General features: G+C 38.8%; 1 long non-coding RNA gene across 1 annotated transcript; it reads right to left on the bottom strand.

Annotated features, from left to right (window-relative positions):
- On the bottom strand, positions 1 to 22,589 carry LOC141520863 (uncharacterized). Its single transcript, XR_012477779.1, has 3 exons — positions 22,531 to 22,589; positions 5,225 to 5,305; positions 1 to 4,982 (listed from the first exon to the last, which is right to left on the bottom strand). It is a non-coding gene; the product is annotated as an uncharacterized LOC141520863 (long non-coding RNA).
- Positions 22,590 to 23,070: the final 481 nt, after the last annotated feature.

The raw sequence follows: 23,070 nt of genomic DNA, 5'->3' as shown, positions 1-23,070 counted from the left end.
AAAGCAGCATGATCCAGATCAGTTTCTTGAACCTCAAGATTCAGTTTAGAATAAACATGCTGAGCCTCTTTCTTTATAGTATGTTTAGATAATTAAGTGCAGTTCAACTGAAATGTTCCCAACAGGGCCTCATTAGAGGTTTTGACCATTTCCCTTTTTCTTCCTCTCTAGTCCACCTCCAATTCCTTCCTTTCAGATTGTGACATTTCTTAACCCCAGATCACCAGGAACATACTATTTGTCATATTGCCTTTTGATGTCACATGTTATATTGATGGTTCCTTTTGAGTACCAGACCAGAGGGCTTCCTGGCTTCCCAGGCTCAAATTTGCAGTGTTTCTCAGAGGTACCAAAAATATTTTTTTCAATTTAATGACCATAAACCACTAAACTGGTATGCTAGGGGTAAAGGTAGGGATCCGTTACCTTCCTACAAACTGATTTCACTATTATCACTCAGGATTTATGAATGGCACTAAGAATGTTAGATGCCTATGGCCCATTGCCTATGAATTCTTACTCTTAGAGCAAAGCCATTTTCCACCAGAACTTCCAGTGACAATAAATGGTATTGATCAAAAGGCCATGTGGAATAGATCAATTAAAAAAGGTTGTCATTAGGAAGGTCATTTCACATTTTCATGGAAGGGAGACCAAGGAAAATAGAGAGTTAGAGTGTCCAATAAGGACCATTCAGGAAAAAAGAGAATAGGAACCAAAAAAAAGGAGTTAAGACACAGAGGATGTGGGTCTCAGTTTCCTCATCTATAAAATGAGAGTATTGGCCTAGATAACAACTTAGATCCTTCCTAATTCTAAATCATATGAGCTTTTGAGTCCCAATCAAAGCTGGTTATGAAGATTTATATGGGGGCGGCTAGGTGGCACAGTGCATAGAGCACTGGCCCTGGAGTCAGGAGTACCTGAGTTCAAATCTGACCTCAGACAATTAATTATTACCTAGCTGTGTGGCCTTGGGCAAGCCACTTACCCCATTTGCCTTGCAAAAACCTAAAAAAAAGATTTATATGGCAAGAGGTCTATGTCCCTAGAGACAGTCCAGCAATTATATGCAAAGTGCTTTCCACATGGTTCCTCTTTTTAATCATCTGCTCCTATGTTAGAGTCTGAACAGTCATAAAAATTCAACCATATATTAATTGTGCCTTAGTCTCTAACACTGGAGACCTAGGCCATCTCAGTAGTAGAGTAAGAAAATAATCTCTTACAAAATATCATGGTTTTCTGTCTTTATCCAGGGTTTCCTTGAGAGACATCAGGATTTGGTTCATCTTTCCAAGTACTTTTGGTTCTGCTATAAGCATTCAGGTTTATTGAAAATGGGACAATTTTATTTGATCCAGTGAGTAACAACAAACCATAGAATAGGCTTGTACTTGAGTTCCCTGATAGTCAGAAAAAAACTTTGTTCCCCTTTTGAGAACCCATCAAGCATTTCTGCCCTCTGTTAAGTACAGAACCTTCCCTATGAATCTATAGAGTCAGAATGACTTATTGAATTACAAAAGAGAAAAAATCAACTCTTCAAAGCATGTTGTTTCCTGTTGTGTTGATCCTTATTCTTCTTTGGGGTAATCCATATGGTATGGACTCTACAAGTCCAAGTAAGGTGAGACATCTTTCTCTCTAGTCATACCTTCCATGAGCAAGATTCTGAATCTCTGTCTCCACTCCATACCCTCTTCTATATCTTTTTTTCATCAAATGTCTGACTTCTTTTTCTAGGGTGTAGAAAGATTTAAAGAAAGTTAAAGAAAGATTAGTACCTTTGGTGTGAGGGTTGCTGAGACCTTTTTAGAACTTCTTTCCACCTTTAATGTCCACCTGAGCTATCTAACTGTCTCTTGTGACTCCAAGAAGCTGTAGCACACACAGCAGCCACACCCAGTAAACCATTTTGGCAGAGAGGCTAAAATTGATTGAGGGTAACCAAGAGAATCTCAAACCCTTTGGTTAGTTAATTAGTCTACCCCAAACATGTGAAGTCTTCCATGAGGTGAAATGAATGGATGAAAACAATTTGTTCCAAGGACCATGAAGGCAGCTGAAGCAAGAATTGAAGAGTACTTAGAGTTTGGTTAGACATGGAAGACACCAAAGTCAGCCATTGCATTTAAAGCCATCACCAGTTATCTTGACTCTTTCTTTTCACTGGACTGTGATGATTTTGGAAGAGAGAGGTTTACAATTTCATGCAATTCTGCCTCATTTAAATATAATTTATGCATGAATCAAAAGAGACCACCCATATAATTTTATAATTTTTTCACCTGTGGAAATATGCAAGTGATAAAGTAGCAGGTATGGTATACTAGGAGCTGGGGTCACAACTCTGCACATAGGCAGTCCAGGTCATAGGGTCATCTCCTCACTGAAAGCAGCAGTAGAATTTGGCAACCCCATGGGTATCTGAGCAACCTTTTTAGGATTGCACTGCTAACCTCCTGGTGTAGGAAGGAGCTAGAAAAAAATTGTCGACTTACCCAACCCTGGTCTGATTACACTGTCAGATGGGGTAATGGCCTACCTTGGGTCAAAGCACAAAATAATATAGAAAAACTTCCAAGACTACACTCACCATTAGAGCATTGAATATGTGCACATACTTAGACAACACAAAATCCAATAGGCCAGAAAGGTGAATAGCTCTTATTGCAAAAGAATTCAGCAGATATCATATCCAAATAGCAGCTATGAGTGAAATAAGACTGGCAAATGAAGGTCAGCTTACTGACGGTGGAGCTGGATACAAAATTTTCTGGCGTGGTTGAAGTGAAGGGGAACCATGTGACACTGGGATAGGTTTTGCAATCAAAACTAATCTAGGGGTGGCTAGGTGGTGCAGTGGATAAAGCACCGGCCCTGGAGTCAGGAGTACCTGGGTTCAAATCTGGTCTCAGACACTTAATAATTACCTAGCTGTGTGGCCTTGGGCAAGCCACTTAACCCCATTTGCCTTGCAAAAAAAAACCTAAAAAAAAAACTAATCTAGTCAACAAGCTTGAATGCCTATCAAAAGGAGTGAATGACAGGCTCATGACAATACAATTACCACTTGTAGTAAAATACCAGACTACCATCCTCAGTGCCCATGCTCCCAAGATGATGAATTCTGATAAGGTAAAGAAAAATGTTATGAGAACTGGAGATGCTCATCATCAATATACCAAAAGAGGATAAGTTGGGGCAGCTAGGTGGTATGATAGAATACCAGTTCTGGAGTCAGGAGGAACTGAGTTCAAATCCAGGTTCAGACAATTAATAATTGTTTAGCTATGTGACTTTGGGCAAGTCATTTAACCCATTGCCTTAAATAAATAAATTTCTGGGTGACTTTAAAGCTAGACTAGGCTCAGATTATCAGATATGGTAGGGAGACCTTGGGAGGAATGGATTTGGAAACAGTAACAACAATAATCACTTATCAATGAAAACTTGTGCATCTTATGATCTTCTCATCACAAACACGGTCTTCCATTTATCAAATGCAATAAAACTTGATGGATGTACCCTCACAGACATTGGCATCTAATAAAATATGTGATTGGAAGAAGAGACAGATAGTATGTGAGAATGACAAAGACAATGTGTAGGGCAGAATGCTGGACTGATCACAGACCCATTCTCTCTAAGCTAAATATTCACATCCAGTGGAAGCAAAGACCCCAAAACAAAATGACTACCAGAAGACTTAATGTCAAGATGCTTCTCTGAGAGGGAATAGCTTGTTGCTAAATTGGAGACAAACTTGAGCAAACACACAGTTGGCAACAGTGGAGTAGAAAAAGAGTAGGCAGCTTTCAGAGATTTTGGTATATGGCACTGCATTTGCTCATCATTTGCTCCCAAACATCAAGATTGGTTTAATTAAAATGATAGGGAAATACAGAAGTTGTTAAATGACAAACGAGAACTCCATAGGGTTTACCTTCAGGATAGTGCATTCATTTTTGAGAAGGCAGTATTTAATTCCATCAAAAGTAAAGTAGAAGTGAAGTTTAAAGAGAGATAGAGGATTCTTGACATAATAAGAAGGCACGTGAAATTCAGTTTTGTGCAGATAACAACAATACAAAGTGCTTTTATGATTCCCTGAAGACTATTTATGGACTGAAGATTTGTGATGTATCTCAGATACTTAGTGCTGATGGAGCTACATTGATTAGAGTGACAGGGACTTCATCCCAGAGAGATAGGTTGAATACTTTCATAGTATTCTTAATGGCCCAACATCAGTCAATGAAGAAGCCATTGACCATTTACTTCAAGATGAAGTTAATTCATCCCTAGCTGAAGTTTCAACTGAGGATAAGGTTTTGTTTGCCATTAGATTCCTTTCATGTGGAAAAGCACCTGGTGCTGATGCTATTCCAGCTGAGATTTACAAGGTGAGGGATTCATTGCTCATACAAAAACTGACAGAAAGTTCCCAGGTTAAATGGCATGAAGAGGTTAGCACCCAGGAATTCAAGTATGCCTCCATTTTTCATCTCTATAAATATAAAGGAAATAGATTATCCTGTGACAATCACAGGGGTGTTTCTCTCTTAGTCATTGTTGCTAAGATTCTTGCCAGAGTTCACCTTACTAGGCTGATCCTTCACCTAGAAGATAGCCACCTTTCTGAAAGCCAGGGAGTGTGACTTCAGAAAGGGTAGAAGAACAATTGATATGATATTTGCTGCCCAACAATGCCAAAGAAAAATGCCAGGAGTAGAACAGAGGTCAATATACATTTATAGATCTGACCATACTGTCAGCCATGAAGGCATATGGAAAATTATGTCAAAATCTGGTTTCCTTAAGGAATTCATCAATATAGCCTAACAATTTCATGATGCAAGAATGCCAGGTTTTGGATAGTGGATGATGCTCTCATGATGTCCCCTTCACCAATGGAGTGAAGAAAGGAAGTGTCCTTGTTCCCATAGCATTATGTCTTCAGCCATGTTGGCAAATGCCTACAAGTCAAGACCAAAATTGGAGGAATCAAATTTGGTGCATGATTTTCTGTTTGCAGATGACTATACATTTAATGCAGCCTATGAAGCTGAGAAGCAACAAAGTATGAATCAATTCTTTGCTCTTTTTGATAATTCTGGATTAACAATTAAGAATAAGAAAAACACAGGTGCTCCATCATCCATATATGGAACCATCAGTTACAGCAAATGTAGTTTTGAATACTGTCAAGCTCACTTACCTTGGTAGCGTACTTTCCAGGGAGGTACACCTTGATGATAAGGTTGACACATGTACTGCTAGTTCAGTATTTGGGAGGCTTCTAAAGAAAGTGTGGGAGAGAAGAGAAATTAGACTGACTATAAAACTAAAGGTCTACAGAGCCCTTGTGCTGACATCATTGCTGTTTGCTTGTGAAACCTGGACAGTTTACCAGCACCAAATCAGGAAACTGAATTGCTTACATTTAAATTGTCTTAGGAAAATTCTGAAGCTCAATTGGCAGGATAAGAGACCAGACACTGAGGTCCTTTCTCAAACTAAATTGCCAGGCATTCAAACTCTACCACAAAGAGTGCAACTCTGATGGGCTGATCATCAGTTTGGTCTTCTTTGATAACAAAGGACAAGAACCAACAAGTTAACCAACCAAGTCTTTTCCATGTTTTACTCTAGAACTCATCTCTACATCCATGATTCCCTGTGGAAGCCCAACTCTGTTGGGTTTATAACTGAATATGCTTATGATAAATATAATTCATTTACACATTCTGTCCTTACAACCCAATGAGGTAAGAATTAACCCCCATTTTACAGAGATAAAAACAGGGGTTTATCGACTTGTTAGTCATACAACTAGTAAGAGTCAGATCCAGGATGTATACCCAGCTCCTCCATCCAAGTCCAGCTCACTCTTTCTACTACAGTCCTAGAAGTCTAGAGGGCCAATCAGTCCTTCAGTACTTTGCCCCCCCCCCCAATTAATTAATTTCTCTACCAACATAAGATCATAAATTTAGAACTGGAAGGAAATCTTCAAGGCCATCAAATCCAACCTTATAGAGGAGGAGGCTGAGGCTTTCAGATTAAGTGAGCTTTCCCAGGATTAGAAAGCTAGTAAATGTCTAAAGTAGAATCTAAAAACTGGACTCCCTGACTCTAAATTCAGTACCTTATCCATTGCTCCACCCCTAAGCTTCTGCCTGAAGTTCACTCTTGATGCTTATTTCCTTTTTTCTTTTTTCTTTTTTTTTAGGTTTTAGCAAGGTAAATAGGGTTAAGTGGCTTGCCCAAAGTCACACAGCTAGGTAATTATTAAGTGTCTGAGGCCAGATTTGAACTCAGGTATTCCTGACTCCAAGACCAGTGCTCTATCCATTTCGGCACCTAGTTGCCTCTCTTGCTGCTTATTTTCATTGAGACCTATTTCACTAAGTTCTAGGAACAGTAGGAGCACATGGATTCCTGCCCCCCACACATACACATACATCTTCATTCTCACCTCTATTAAGAGAGTAATAGAGACAATTTGGTAGGTCTGTAAAGGAATATTCTAGGGGTAAGAGATCACCAAACACAATAATCTCTCTATTTCCCTATTTTTCATTCCCCGCCCCCCCTCTATTGGTCACGTTCTACACTCAGGAAACTGGAGGAGTACCACTACCAAATCTGGTTTCTAGAAGATGCTTATCTATCTCTGTATACAATAGTCTCAATCAGAACTAGACATGAACAAAATCTACACAAAGATACTACAGTTATCCCTTTCACATATTCCACATCAAGACTTTTCCCATCTGTGTAAGGAACTGTGGGCTATCCATTTTTGATATGTATTAAAACTTGGACTCTATAACTAATCTTGACAATGGTATGTCACAGACTTCAGTAAAGGAGAATGTTTTGTATCAACCATAATAGCATAATAAATACTCCTTTTCTAAAAGCTAATCGTCTGGCTGACTAATTGATATCAACTGGTAATCATAATCCAAAGCACCCTGTTAAGGCCCTGTGAAATATATAGCATTTGAAAATGGTCCTTACCCAGCCCATTAGGGCTACTCCCAGATCCTTAGAGAATGTACCTGCTCTGTACTAGAGATCCAATTTGTCACTGAAATAGGAAATGGGATAGTAGTTGCAGGGTCTACCTATGCTCTATATTGATTTGCTTAGCTTAATATTATTTCTTTATGAAATTAGATTAGAAAATGATTCCAATATTTTTTAAAAGAATCCCCAAGGGTTGGGGGGGGGTGCAGAGTCAAGATGGAAGCACAGAGACAGGAATTCCCTGAAAGTCTTTTCCAAAGCACTCTAAATAGCTTAAAATTATGACTCTAACCAAATTCTAAAGTGGCATAACCTGCAGAAAGATCAAGTGAAACAATTTTCCAACCCAAGATAGCTTGGAAGATCTGCAGGAAGGCTCTGTTCCACTGAGGATAGAAGAAACCACCATGAGGCCAAGGCTGTGCCACACTAGAGCAAATGAGTTCCAGTCTCCCAGGAACATCCCATGGGGTGCCTGGGTTCCTCAAAGCACCAGGGTTTATGGCAAGGAGCAGTTTCCAGACCTCCCAACCCAGGGATCATCAAGGACAATCAGGAAGTGCAGCAGGAAAAATCTATCAGAGAGAGTGTGGAACCCAGTGCAGCTTAGGCTTCAGTGCAGACCTGGTCCAGGAAATGGAAGTAGGCCTGTAGAGCCATCCAGCAGGGAAATACCTGGCAGCTACTTCCAAAGTACTCAGCCTACAGATGGCAAGGGTAGGGGGAGATTGCTATCCCAGGGATAATATTCTGTTGCTTTGTCCATATTCAGACCCTGGTCACAGTCTGGGGTCCCCTATTGCCATAGAGCAGGGACCCTCCCCACATTCCAGGACAGAGGGGAGTGCTTGTGGCCATCCATGGACCAGGAAAGCAGTCAGAGCCTCTCATAAGACATTGAAAGAATTGAGGTTCTTAGGGGAGTGTCCCAAAAACACTCAAAATCACATTGGGAATCACACTGAAACCAGGTCATAGGCTGGGGAAATGAGCAAACAGAAAAAAAAGAATCTAAACATAGATAATTTACTTTGGTGCCATGGAGGATAAAAACACACACACACTCAGAAGATAACAAAGTCAAAGCTTCTGTATACAAAGTCTCCAGGAAAAATAGGAATTTATCTCAGGCCATGGAAGAACTTAAAAAAAAATTTGAAAATCAAGTAAGGGTGGTACAGGAAAAATTTCAACAGGAAAGTTTGAAATTCCCCTTTTTCATTGAATGTCTACTTTTTCCCCTGAAAAGAAATGTTTAGTTTTGCTTGGTAGTTGAATTTTGGTTGTAATCCAAACTTTATTGCCTTCCAGAGTATTATATTACAAGTCCTACAAGCCCTTATTGAAGATGCTAAGTCCTGTGTAATCCTGACTATGGTGCCACAATATTTGGTTTGTTTCTTTAGATAGCAGTGCAGGAAAATCACAAAAAACAAATCAGCAGCTTGGTGAAGGAGATACCAAAAAATGCTGAGGAAAACAACATGTTAAAAACCAGTCTAGGTCAAATAAAAAAGCAGTCCAAAGGGTCAATGAGAAGAAGAATACCTTAAAAAGCAGAACTGAACAGATGAAAAAGGAGATAAGAAAACTCCTGAAGAACACAACTCCTTCAAATGTAGAATGGAGCTAAGGTAAACTGATGACTTTGTGAGAAATCAAGAAACAATAAAACAAAACTAAAAGAATGAAAAACAAGAAGAAAGTGTGAAATATCTTATTAGGAAAAACAACTGAGCTGGAAAACAGATCCAGGAAAGATAGTTCTTAAATTATTGGGCTATCTGAAAGTCATGGCCAGGAAAAAAGCCTTGACTTCATTTTCAAAGAATTTCTCCAGGAAAATTTCTATATTCTAGAAGCAGAGGGTAAACTAGAAATTGAAGGAATCTATCAATCACCTCCTGAAAGAGATTTCCCCCCCTGAAAAACTCCCAGGAATATTATAACCAAATTCCAGAACTCCCAAGTCAAAGAGAAAATATTACAAGCAGTCAGAAAGAAACAAACCAAATATTGTGGCACCATAGTCAGGATTACACAGGACTTAGTATCTTCAATAAGGGCTTGTAGGGCTTGGAATATAATATTCTGGAAGGCAATAGAGTTTGGATTACAACCAAAATTCAACTACCCAGCAAAACTGAACATCTTCTTTCAGGGGAAAAAGTAGATATTCAATAAAAAAGGGGAATTTCAAACTTTCCTGTTGAAACAACCAGAGATGAACAGAAAGTTCAATCTCCAAGTATGAAGCATAGAGAAGGTGGATAGGAAGAGCAAATTATGAGAGATTTAATGATGTTGAACTGCTTGTATTCCTACATGGGAAGATGATACCAATAACTCATATGAATCTTCTCATTTATTAGAGAAGTTAGAAGGAGGTATATAGACAAGGCACAGGAATGAGTTGAATATGAGGGCATGAGATGTTATAAAAATGGAGTCATGGGTGAAAAAGGAATATACTGGGAGAAAGGGAAAGGAGAGGTAAATGAGCTAAAGTATTTACATAAAAGAGTCAAGGAAATAGCTTTTGCAATGGAGTGGAAGGGGAGAAGATGAAGTGGATAGGTGAGCCTTCATTCTTATCAGAAATGGCTTAGAAAGGAAACAACATAGATACTCAATAGGGTATAGAAATCTATCTTACCCTAGAGGAAAAAGGAGAGGAAGGGGATAGGAGAAAGAGGACAAGGGGAAGGGAGGGATGGTGTAGGTGATAGAGGAGAGGAAAGGTCAGGGTAGAGGGTAGTCAGATGCAGTATCTTATTTTTTTGCAAGGCAGTGGGGTTGGGTGGCTTGCCCAGGGTTACATGACTGGATCATTGTTGGGTATCTGGGACCAGATTTGGGCTTGGATCCTCCTGGCTCCAGGGTCAGTGCTCTGTCTACTGCACCACTTGGCTCCTCCACAAAACACATTTTAGGAGAGAAAAAGTTAAAGGAGAGAGAGAAAACAGAATAAATGGGAGTTGGGAGGAATTGATGGAGGAAAATAGTTAGCAATAGCAATTGTAGGAAAAAATATTGAAGCAAATTCTGAACTGATGTTATACAAATAAAAACTGAAACAAGTTTTTTTCTTTTTCTCTCATTTTATTTACCATGAGGTTCCTCTATCTTTGTGGGGGGGTGGAGGGAAGGTTCTATTTACTTTTACAACAAGACTATTTGAGTAATGTGTAAATTATAAATTAATTAATTCATTCATTTTTTTAAAAGTATCACCAAAACTTTATTTCAGGAAACAAAAATGGGAAAGAGGGCCAGATGATATAAGTTACTTTCCAACTTTAAATTCTATGATACTTAGAGGCATAAAATGAAATACATATTTTCTGAAATGGCCAGTTTGTGGATTTGTTTTGCATAATTATACTTATTGGTTGTAAAGGAAGTTTTCATTCTTCTTTTGGAAGGAAGAAATTGGACAAAGGGAAGAGTAGAGATAATGATATTGGGGGGGTGTTACAAGGCAATGGGATTAAGTGACTTGCCCAAGGTCCCACAGCTATGTAATGTTTACTATAACAATTAACAAGTGGTCATCTATCCTCTGTCCAAAGAGCTGGAGCATTGCCATCTCACCAAGCAGTCCATTCCATTTTGGGCACTTCTAATTATTGGATTGTAATTCTAATTCCATTTTACAAAAGAGAAAACTGAAACAGGAAATATGTGGGGCTGATTTTTAGCTCAGTGCTTCCTGACTGTAAAACAAGTACTCTATCCACTTTCCTACCTAACTGCTTGAAAATAGTTTTCAAATATAATTGACAGTAGCTCAGCAATTATATCTACCAACCCATTTGCTACTAGAGGTTATACTCCATCTTGGCCAGGTGAATTGAATTCAACAGAGTCTTTAGATGCTCCCTTATTCACCTTGGACCTCCCTGTTAATCATTTTTGTTCAGTCATTTCCTTTGAAGAGAAAACAGAAGCAATATGACAAATAAGAAACTCTGCCTGTTGTTATTTATAATCATTTTATCTATTCAATCAAAGGCACTGTCATTTTTTAAACCTCTTTTCTTCTAATATAGATTTTTTAAAAATTCCTCATCAATATCAGACCATTCTAAGCTTTAGCATTCTTGAAATGATCTCTTTAGGACAATGTCATCGGGGGCAGCTAGGTGGTACAGTGGTTAGAGCACTGGCCCTGGAGTCAGGAGCCTGGGCAAGTCACTTAACTCTACTGCCTTAAATAAATAAAAAATTTTTAAAAAAGGATAATGCCATCAGCCTAGTGGTAGCCAAGATGATGATTCATCTGACATCATTGTCATATTTGGATGTGAACTTGATGGAACAGAATCTATGTAGAAACTGTGCTAAGAGTGAGCTGACTCTCAGAAAATTGAAGTGGGATGGGTAGAATGTGCCTAGAGGTGCTTGGAGAAAATGTACTTTTATCCTTCAAAATAAATATTCTTTTGCAAAAGTTAATTGTTGTTAATTTATTAAACAGAGAGCAAAGGTGTGAGTCATTGATGACCAGTAGGGGAAGGGAACATACCCAAAATGGGGACTCTAGGTCATAGTATTAAGGAAAGATATTCCAAGCTTTCAAGAGTACTTTGAGAATCCTGAGGGGGAAAATGTAAAAGCCTGGCTATAGGAAAATGAACCAGAACATACTAGGTCAACTTAAAAGAAATCAATATTTCCTCAAAGACTTAAATGATCATTTCTAGGCCATGTGAACAACAAAGGGCAGTTTGGATATTTTCTCTAATCTCTATGAACTCTCAAACTTCTCAGAAACAGAATTTATGTGCCAAATATAAAGCAACTTCAGCAGTCTCCATGGACTAAGACATCCAAAATCCAAAAAGAGGTAAAAACAAAAACAAGAACAAAAATTCAGGATTCACTGACCCTGAGCTCACTGAAAATCCCTCCCCCACTTCCCACAATATCAGCAATAAAACTGCATTTAGCAGATCCAAGGACATGATGCAGGCTCATATCAAAACCTACCTTTATATCCCTATAAACCTCTTTCAGCATGTTTCCAAGCTGTGGAATTCTGCTTTAACCTCATTCAATTGCTAGTATGAACCTCATTCAATTGCTAGTATGATCAGTTCCTACAGAAGTCAAAATCTGCTGGAGACTTTATCCAGGAAGTAACAGTGCTGCAAAGCTGTGAACTGCCAATCCCAGGCAAAACAGGTCCAGAAAACAGAGTATCTGAGGATGTGGGACAGGACACTAGATCAGGGTACTGTGAGTATGGGGGAACAGTGCAGTACTCCACCAAATCTGAGGGAAAGAGTACAGCATCCTGTTGGGAACAGTCTGACCAGCCAAATGTCATTTGAGACAGAGACCTAGGAAGGTGAACCATGAATTGTCCATGTGTTAGAAGACAGAGACACTGACATCCAGTCTCTAACAAAATTTTAATCATAAAAGATGGAGTCAGAAAGTGAGTGAAAAGGAAAACAGGGAGGGGAAGACAGAAAATTCAGCAATCCCACTTTGAATTTTGTATTCCTAAAATCATAAAAAAGGAAAAAGGAAATACCTATGCAAAATATTGATAATAGCACATTTTTGGTGGCAAAATATTGGAAATTGAGGAAATTGAGTCAATTGGGGAATGACTGAACACACTGTGGTATATGAATAGTAATGGATTACTATTGTATAATAAAAAAAAAAGATGAATAGGTACATTTCAGAAAAACCTGGAAAGACTAGTAGGAACTGTGACAAAATGAAAGGAGCAGAACCAGGAAACCAATGTATACAAAACAGCAACATTGTATGATAATCAACTGTGAATGGCTCAGCTCTTCTCAGCAACACAATGATCCAAGTCAAATACAAAGAATTCATGAAAGAAAATTCTATCCATTTGCAGATAGAGAACTGATAGACTCTGAATAATGATGGAAAGATTTGTTCAATTATTTTATTCTTTCTCGTGATTATTTTTTCTTTTTAATCTATTTATTCTACATCTGAGACTAATACAGAAATATGTGCTACATGATAGTACTTGTATAAATGAGATCAAACTCCCTACCATTTTCAAGGGAAGGGAGGAGAGGGAGTGAGGGGGAAAAAAATTGGAACTCAAAATCTTGTTAAAATGAATGCTAAAATTTTCATTATGTATAACTGGGGTAAAAATAAGATGTTATTTTAAAAAAGAATAACATTAAAAGAAAATATGTTCACTATCAAAGGAAATGATATGGATCCTGAAGACAGAATGTGTAGAGACAATCTAACCTTTAACACCAGAATGAAGGAAATATTAGAAGAGAACTGCCCAGAACTTCTAAATTAAAAAATGAAATTCCAGTTGAAAGAAATCACAAATAACCTCTACAAAAAAACCCAAGGCTACAAACTCCATGACACATAGAAGTTAAATTTAATAATTCAATTTGGGAACAACAAATTCCATCAGGAGAAAAACCTTCAAATACAAAAAAAAACCCTACTCAAATAATATAAGACTATTCTATACCCACTAGATAAAGGAGTTCTGAAGAGGAATGGAATTCAGGAAGCAGCCCAATATGGCCTATTTTGCAAATTTGAGCTTGACCATACAGGACAAAAGATATTCAATAATAAAAAAGAGTCTGAAACATGTTTAGAAAAGAAATCAGATTTGAAGAGATTATTTACTCTTCATACAACAGAAAGGCAAGAGAAATGAATAAATGCAGCAGGAAAGGACAACTAGAGTAACAGAATAACAACAGACTAATAAGAGATTTGTTTCTAAATATACATGAGGAGACAGGGGTGAAGGCAGAAATCTTATAGAGATAAGAGTGATGAAGCAGCCAAGGGGTATTATGGACAGAACTAGACAACTCTGCATAGAGTGAATCAATATTTCTTTTGTGAGACTACATTATGAGAAAGGATAAAAAAAAGGGGCAAGAGTGAAAGTGGATGGAGAGGAGGTGGCTATGTGGTGTAGTGGATAAAGCACCAGCCCTGGAGTCAAGAGTACCTGGGTTCAAATCTGATCTCAGACACTTAATAATTACCTAGCTGTGTGACCTTGGACAAGCCATTGAACTCCATTTGCCTTGCAAAAACCTAAAAAAGGGGGGAGATGGAGAGGATGTACCAGAGTCAAATCAAGGGCTAACAACGAGGGGAAAGTAGTCTCAGAAAGAGAAGTGCTTACCCGACAGTGGGTAAGGTAGAAAGGAAAAGAAGAGAAGGAAGGAAAGAAGTCTTTGGAGATGGAGGCAGTTCCACTGTTGAATAGTCCTTTGGGGGAAGAGAGAAGAGGATCTTACAGTGGATGAGGCCTGAGGGATTTGATGCTTGAAAAGTCAACTTGTCCTCGAGGGAAAGGAAAGTGTAAACCCCTGGGGGAAACTGGCAGCAGAAGGAATAGGACAGTATAGATGTAGGAAGGAGGTTTCCAGAGAGAAGAAGGGGGGAGGGAGGTAAAAGTCAATGAAAGAGGTTATCAGTGTAGAGGAGGGACCCTACCTTGTAGCAGTGTCCTCTCTGATACAGTAAAAATAAGCACTGTTCCCAGAATGAGGAAAAGAAGAATCCATAGTAAACTCTACAAGGAAGAAACAGGAAGTCCTGAGATGGGATAGAGTCTAGAATGCATATCTTGGAAGCTTTGATTACAGGAAGAATTCAGAGAAATGAGAGACTAAATAGTTACATGAACCATGAATCAAAGAATGAAGGTCTAGAATAAATAGAAAGAGAAAATAGATAACAAAGAGAATAAAAGAAATCCTTTTTAGAAAGAGGCACAAAAAAAAGAATATTAAAAAACTAATGAACTGGAGGAGAATTAGCAGTATAATTAGCTAAAGGAGAAGAGAGGAAAGGTAAATACAACTTGACTGGGGGGAATAGAGGGAGAAGAAATATATATATATATATATGCATATATATATATATATATATATATATATATATATATATATATAACTAGATAAAAACAGGAGAAAAATTTAGCTATCTATAACCATATGAAAAAATTCTCCAAATCACTAATAATTAGACTAATGAAAATTAAAACAACTATGAGGTTCCATTTCACATTTGAAAGTTGGCCAGCCAGGGATGGGGGTGGGGAAGAAATGACATTTGTTAGAGAGACTGTGGGAAATAAAACTCTAAAGGGAAAGGGGTAAGAAATGAGAAACAGGGATGGGTAAGAAGCAGAGAACCAATAAGAAAATGGTCATCTTTAAAAAAAAAAACTTAAAGAAACTGAAGAAATATAACACTGTGTTTATAGCAGAAGAGAGGAAAAAATCATAACTTAAAAAATAATTTCAGAGACAGATGGAAGAAAATATAAACCTAGCTCATATAATTTTAAATGTGAATGGATTAAACAATCCAGTAAAACAAAAAAGAGTGACAGATTGAGTAAAAAAAAATTCTACAATCTGTTGCCTATAAGAAACCATTAAAAAACCCACAAAGATATTCATAAAATAAAACTGAGATAGAATAAAATCCACTATGCATCAAAAGAATCCAAAATTGATCTCCCTATACTCTAAAATAAATATCTAGAGTGGTACTTTTTGTGATAATTAAGAATTGGAAACCAAATAGATGCCCATAAATTGGGGAATGGCTAAAAAATTGTGGTACAAGAATAAAATGAAATATTACTACACTGTAAGAATTGATGTGTGGGGGTGGCTAGGTGGCTAAGTGGATAAAGCCCCTGCCCTGGAGTCAGGAGTACCTGGGTTCAAATCAGATACTTAATAATTACCTAGCTGTGTGGCCTTGGCCAAGCCACTTAACCCCATTTGCCTTGCAAAAAAAAAAAAAAAAAAAAAAAAAAAAAAAGAATTGATGTGTGCTTGAATACAGAGAAGCATGGAAGTATCTATAGGAAGTGATACAGAGTGAACTAAACCAATATACATAATAACTGCAACAATGTAAATGAAAAGAATACCACATCAAAACACTAAAAAGTAAAGGCAACAAAATTATAAAAGTCAAGTGGAACTCAAAAAGCTGTGTATACACTTTGATCCGGCAATACCAATGTCACATCTGTTTCCCAAGGTGATGGGTTTTCCAAGGAGATATTTCTATCAGCTCTCTTTCTGATGGCAAAAAATAGGTGATTGAGGGGATGCCCATCATTTGGGGAATGGCTAAATATGTTGTGATTGATATATGGTTGTGATGGAACACTGGACTATAAGAAATGATAAGCCAATTGATTTTGGAAAAACATGGAAAGACTTGCATTAAATAATGGAGCAAAGTGGGAGGAACTAAGAGAATATTGTATGCAATAACAGCAATATTGTTCAAAGAATAATTGTGATCAACCAAGTTATTCTGAGTACCATAAATACACAGCAGAAAGATGCTGTCCATCTTCAGAGAAAGAACTGATACAATTACACATAGTGTGGTTTTACATATATTTATAAATCTGCATCAAATGGTGGCTTTCTCTATTTCAGGGTGGGGAAATAGGGGAAGGAAATGTTCAGAACTTAAAATGTAATAAAAAAATAAAGAAAAAATCACATAATTTTATATTTAATCTTTTTTTTAAGGATTTTTGCAAGGCAAATGGGGTTAAGTGGCTTGCCCAAGGCCACACAGCTAGGTAATTATTAAGTGTCTGAGACCGGATTTGAACCCAGGTACTCCTGACTCCAAGGTCAGTGCTTTATCCACTATGCCACCTAGCCACCCCTATATTTAATCTTTATCTGTTTACATGTTTAATCAAATAGTATCATAAAAACTACTTGAGAACAGGGATTTAAAAAATTATTTTTTTCTTATGAGATAACTTTCCAAAGTGACTTGGATATAGTGAGTGTTTTAAAATACTTCTTGCTTTAGTGCTGAAATCATTATTTTTTTTATCCATCCTCAAAGTCAGAACAAGCATTGCATTGATCTGTCATGGCCAGTGTGTAAATTTGTTTTGCTTGATTACATATATATATATATATATATATATATATATATATATATAGTTGTTATAAGGGTGTTCTTTTCAGTGGTGATAGCAAAAGTGAGAGGGAAAGAAAGTAAATGATTGCTAACTACCTAAATAAATAAAATTTAATTTTTTAAAAAAAAGATCAAGTGGAATTCCAATGGATATGAAAAGGTATCCCCAATCTACACCTTTCTGGAGGTAGGAAATTGACAGGTGCTCTACATCACACATTTTTTCAGTGTATCAGTAAGCTGTGTTTTTCTTTCTCTAACAATTAGTATTTGTCATTAAAAGATGGCTTTCTGGAAGGAGGGATATTTTGGTGATATAAAAAATAGAAAATGTATTTTAAAAAATACAATTAAAACTAATTTCTCTAGGGGACCTAAGGTTTGAATAACTGATGTAGCTTCTTAGTGGTCCAACTAAAAAAAGTTTAACCCATGACCTATTTTTGGAGCTAGAATTCATTTTCTTTGGCATATACCTTACTCTTCACTCAAGTCCTTCATGTCTCTCAGTCTCTGCAATACAGTCAATATACCATCAGGTCCTAAAAATACCATGAACATTAGTTGCTGGGTCCCTACCAAATCATTAGCCAGATGTAAAAGTCAGGCATCATCTCTTATTTCCAAAATTTACTTACCAAAGGGGACTGCTATCTTTGTTGATATTTATCAATGCATCCTCCATCTGTGTGCTCTATTGTAACTCTTTTAACTGCCTGCCCATATCTCCTGGAAATCCTAGGTTTCCTAGTGTTTTTGCTTCAAAGTATGTTATTTGGCTCCAGTAGCTGGCCCTTCACCTTCCCACACCTTTCTTTTATTGATTTGAAGTTGAGGCTATGGCATCACTTTGATAAAAATGGGAGAATTTCAAAGGTGAATGAGTTTTTGAACTTCTATTTCAGTAACAAGTCACTAGAAAGCTACTAGAAATTTCCCTACTTCATAAAGCAACGTTCCTTTGATTCAATTAGGAAAGAGAGGAATGGTCAAGGTCTGGACAAGAAATAGTCTGGTAATTACGCCAATTAGCATTTGCCAGAGTACTAAAGGGACTCACAAAACAAAGGCTCAGCTTCTAAAGACCTCAAGTGACCTCAAGGTATATCTTTAGGTTGGGTCTTTAGACTCCTATTTTCACTGGCATGTCTCCCTCCCCTGACTCCTCTTCTGCCTCTACCCTGCCCCCATCCTTCCTCATCCCTTCCTGGGTTGTGTCCTTCTTTAGTTGAATGAGGCAAAAATAATGAAATATGGACATTTAAGTCAAGAGTAAATGCCAATTAATCAAGATTAATCCCTTGTGACCCCAGCTTCTCCAAGCAGGCTAGTTGAAGGTCACAACTCAACAAACTATCAATAATTATCCTTTTATAGACTAAAAAAAATGTCAGGCATCATCTATGTCTTCCACCTTCTCAGGTAGAAATGTGTCTGTCTACATGAATCATAAAATCAGATGCCTTCTCCCTTTCAGGTTGGTTGTTATTTCAGCCATTCTTCAGTCCAACACCTTGAGACACCATTTGGGATTTTCTTGACAAAGATACTGGAGTGGTTTGTCATTCCCTCCTCCAATTGCTTTTATAGATGAGGAAACTGAGGCAAACAAGGTTAAGTGACTTGCCCAGAGTCACCCAATTAGTAAATGTCCCAGCTCAGATTTGGCTCATGAAAATGAGTCTTCCCAACTGAAGTTCTGACGCCCTATCCACTGGGGTATTGAGTAATTGAACCTAGGCAAGCTGAATTTGTACCTTGAAAAACTTCAGTTTAAAGCACTTTAAAGTACAGAGGCATTATGAGCATTTTAAGCAGGTTCTAATTCTGTAGTTGTCTCTTTATCTAGTATTAATCCATTTTTGGACACTCCTCAGCTTAGTCTTGAAATTTTATTTAACAGTAGTGTAGTCATTCAGATAATTTACAGAAAACAGATAGAGTTTGAGGTCTACTATCACTTAGTATATATCCTACTTTTCTGCAAGATAGACAGGATCACCTTAGGCATTATCAATATTTGTTATCTCTTAGATCTTGAGGCACTTGTTCAGTTCCATGTAGTCAGTGTATGGCTACAAATTCAAGCTAGCAATAGCTTATGAAAAATCCTCTAAATCACTAATAATTAGAGAAATAAAAATTAAAACATTGTTAAGGTTCCATCTCATACTCATCAGACTGACAAAGTTGGGCAGGGGGGGAAATAACAAATGCTAGAGGAGCTATGGGAAAATAGGTACATTACTGATTTGTTGTTAGAACTATGAACTAGTTCAGTCATTCTGAAAAGCAATTTGTAACTATGCCCCAAAAGCTACTTAGAAAAAGTGTATAATTTAACATGTACCCTTTGACCCAGCAATACCACTCATAGGTCTAAATCTCAAAGACATCAATGAAAGAGGAAAAGGATCCTTAAGTACAAATATATTTATAGCAGTTCTTTTTGTGTAGCAAAGAACTGGAAAATGAAGAAATGGTTGGGGGATGGTTGAATAAACTGTGATGTACATATGTGATAGAATATTATTTATTTAAATAAATAAATAAACTTAAATAAATAAACTTTAAAAAGGGATAATTTCTGAGAAACAGTAAGATTTGACTGAATATCATGATGGAGAATGAAGCAGTTGAACCAAGAGAACAATTTATATCATAAATATAACAAGCAGCAATATTATAAATATAAACAATTTTGAAAAACTTAGGAATTCTGATCAATACAATGATCAACCACTACTCCAGAGTACTTGAAATGACATATTACCCATATCCTGATAGAGCTGATGAACTCAGAGTATAGATCAAATGTTTTTGCTTTGTTAACATGGTTAATACAAGGGCTTATTTTGCTTGGCTATAAACGTTTGTTAACAGGAATTGACAATGGTTGGAAATGGGAAATGTAGAAAATGTAGAACTGAAAACAAAAATCAATTTTAAAAAATATTAATAAAAATATTTTTATATCTATGCTACTCACTTTAAATTGTAGTCACAATCTATACAATAGTGCAATGCAGCAGCATTTAAACACAATGCTGAAATGGTTATTTTTAAAAAACTGGTCTAAATGTTGTTAGAATTGTTTGTTGAATTGAATTTCCCTCTTAGGAGGGGAAACTGCTGTCACAAAATGACAGTGAATTCCTGAATTACCAAGGCATCCAAAATGGAGATCTAGAATGTGTCCCCAAAACATTAGATCTGAGATCCTCCTTCTATTGCTCAAAGTTCCTCTAGAAAATTTATCCCCAGGATTCTATAAGTCCTTATCCCCTCAAAAAAAGGCATACCTAATGAGTTTTCATCAATACTTTTATTAGTCAGAGGACACATTTAGTTCAAAACAAAGACTTTTAATGAAAACATTTTCCCCACATATACAACAGTGGGAACTCTAAACACAAAACAAAGGAGCATTCATGGATGAGCACCCACATAGGGAACACATTCATATTTGGTTCCCTAACTATGAACATAGCCCATGGCTTTGACTCAGTCTTCTTTTACTATACTTTCTCAATGACCTCATTAGTTCCCATGGATTTAATTATTGCCTTTACACAGATTACTTATTGATTTATATAACCAGTTCCAGTCTCCCTCCTGAGCATTCAATCCTCTATCACCAACTACTTATTTTGCATTTCAAACTGATGAACTCAACTCACAGGAACCCCTCAAACTGTAAAAACATAGCTAATTCCCTTCCCCCCCAATTTCCCTCTTTCTTTTGAAAGTACCTCCATTCTTCCCAGTTGTCCAGGTTCATCATCTCAGCTTTATCCTCAATTCCTCACACACCCCCATCCAATATATCCAATCAGTTACCATCTCTTTCATCCCATCCCTTCTCTCCACTCACATAGCTACCACTATCTCAGTCCAGGGCCTCTCCCCTAGATTATTCCAACAGTCTCCTACTTGTTCTCACAGTTTAAGCTATCTTCTCCAGTCCTGTCCATCATCCCCACAACTGTAAACCCATTTTTTCCTAAAGTACAGATGCTCAATAAACTCCCATGGCTCCCTATTACTACCAGGCAGAATGACAGACAGAAAGAAACATTAACCTTGGAAATTTAAATCCTGCCTTTGATGCTTACCTCTATATCTATGTACCCTGATGTTGTCAAACCTCAGATTCCATCTCCATAAGATGAGAGGGTTGGCTAGGGATTTCTAGGGTCCTTTCCTGATCAGTGATAGCTTTTGAATCCCTGCATAATATGGAATCACTTTTTGCTATTGCCTTCCCCTGTGCTATGTTCTGGCCAAATGAACTTTTCCTCTCTTTCTCATAATGCACTCCAACTCCTAGTTGGGTGAATTTGCACAAGAGTTGGCCAACTGAGGGACTTCTTTAATCTTAAAAAAGGCAGTGGAAGGTGTGCTGGATCTGGAGTCAAATAAAAGATGAAGAGAGTAAATTCTGGGTCTACCCCCTAATTCTTACTTTGGGGAAATCATTTAATTGTGCTAGTCCTCAGTTTTCTCACCTGTAAGGGGTGGAGGAGAAGGAGGAGGAGGAAGAGGAGGGGGGAGGAAGGGAGGAAGAATTGAACTATAAAAATGAGAGTCTCTTGGGTCTCTCCAGGATCTATTTCTAAGATTCCATGCCACAATTTATTGCTCCAAATGTCTGCCTTCATTATGCATATAGAGTCCTATAGGAGACATTCCTGGTCTTTACCCTCATAGAGCTTCCTGCCCTAAGAGTGGATGAGACACAGATAGCTATAGCACACGATATTATATTTTTATTAAAAATATTCGATTAGCTAGGCACATTAGAGCGTCGCACTAAATGCAATGTGAGGGCCTGGGGAGAGGTTATTATTAATAGGAGAAATAAAAGAAGGTTTTATGGATGAAAGGGCATTAAAGCCCAGACAAGTAGAGGAAGGAAAGCCGTGAAGCCCGGGGGAATAGAAGGCGCAAAGGCACCAGAGAGGAAAGTACAGGATGTTTGGTCGGCTGTAAAATGAGGGGTTTGGGCTAGTTTTATAAGATTTCTAAGGTCATTTCGGGCTCTAAAGCCTCTCTACCCTTCCTAACAACTGTAAGGCCTGAGGCAGGTAGCTTAGCCCGGCTTGGGTCGGCGCTTCTTGCTTGGTGAACACCAGGGCCGTTTTGACTAGAGCACGGGCACGATCCTCCGCTCTAACGCTGCGCTGCCACTCGGCGATCTGTAAAAGCCCAGCTCTTTGGATTCAGCTGCTTCCTCCTGTTTACTGCTAATCAACATCGGCTCCTCTGGTGGGGGTGGGGAGAAGGGAGGGGGAGGGGAGGAGGAGTACCAAACAGCAAAGCATCCTTTCGCATCCCCCCGGCGGCCCGCTCGGGGCGGGGGCGGAAGGGGGGAGGCCCGGGAGGCTTCACTGGGTCATAAAAGCTGTCCCGAAAGGGCATCCACGATGCCCGCATCTCCGGGCTCTGCACCGTTTGCTGCAGATGCTCGCTCTCCCCTCCTCGCTGGATTAATTTTCATTTCAAACGCTGCCCTACCTGCTCCTCTCTTATCTCTCTGGCAGCTCGGCAGGCTCCGGAGGCGTCGGGGCCGCGCTCGGCTCCCCTGCCCCCCACCCCGGCTCCCCTCCCCTCCCCGCCCCCTCGCCTTTTGTCTGGCTCCCCGGTACAGCCGGGGCGCGTTCTGAGCCAGCAAGCCGGGTAATTGCAGGACTGGGAGGAGGAGAGGAGGGCGGCGAGGCTGGCACTGCTAATGAGCGGGCGTGACCGGAGGAAGCGGCGGAGTCCGCGGAGAGACGCTCGGCTCTGTCGGGAAGGCAGCCAGCCGGACTCCAGAGCCCCGGAGTGGAGCCCAGGGCGCCGGCTGCTCCGCTGAGCCGGCTGCTCCGCTCCGCCGGGCCCGGGCGCGCCTCGCCGCCTGCGCCGCGGCTCCGGGGCCGGGGGAGGCGGCCGGCCCAGAGTCCGCAGTGCTCCCGGCGGCGGCCGTCTCTCCTCGGTAACACCTGTGACCTGGCCGGGCCGCCTGGACTTCTCGCCTCCACCCGCCTCCACTCCCCGCCCTTTCCCCTCCTGCCCTCT

The sequence above is a fragment of the Macrotis lagotis genome, chromosome 1 (genome assembly GCF_037893015.1).
Source record: "Macrotis lagotis isolate mMagLag1 chromosome 1, bilby.v1.9.chrom.fasta, whole genome shotgun sequence".
In the NCBI taxonomy this organism is placed as follows: domain Eukaryota; kingdom Metazoa; phylum Chordata; class Mammalia; order Peramelemorphia; family Peramelidae; genus Macrotis; species Macrotis lagotis.
The sequence above is the reverse complement of the archived record's forward strand: the minus strand, read 5'-3'. Positions and strand labels throughout refer to the sequence as shown.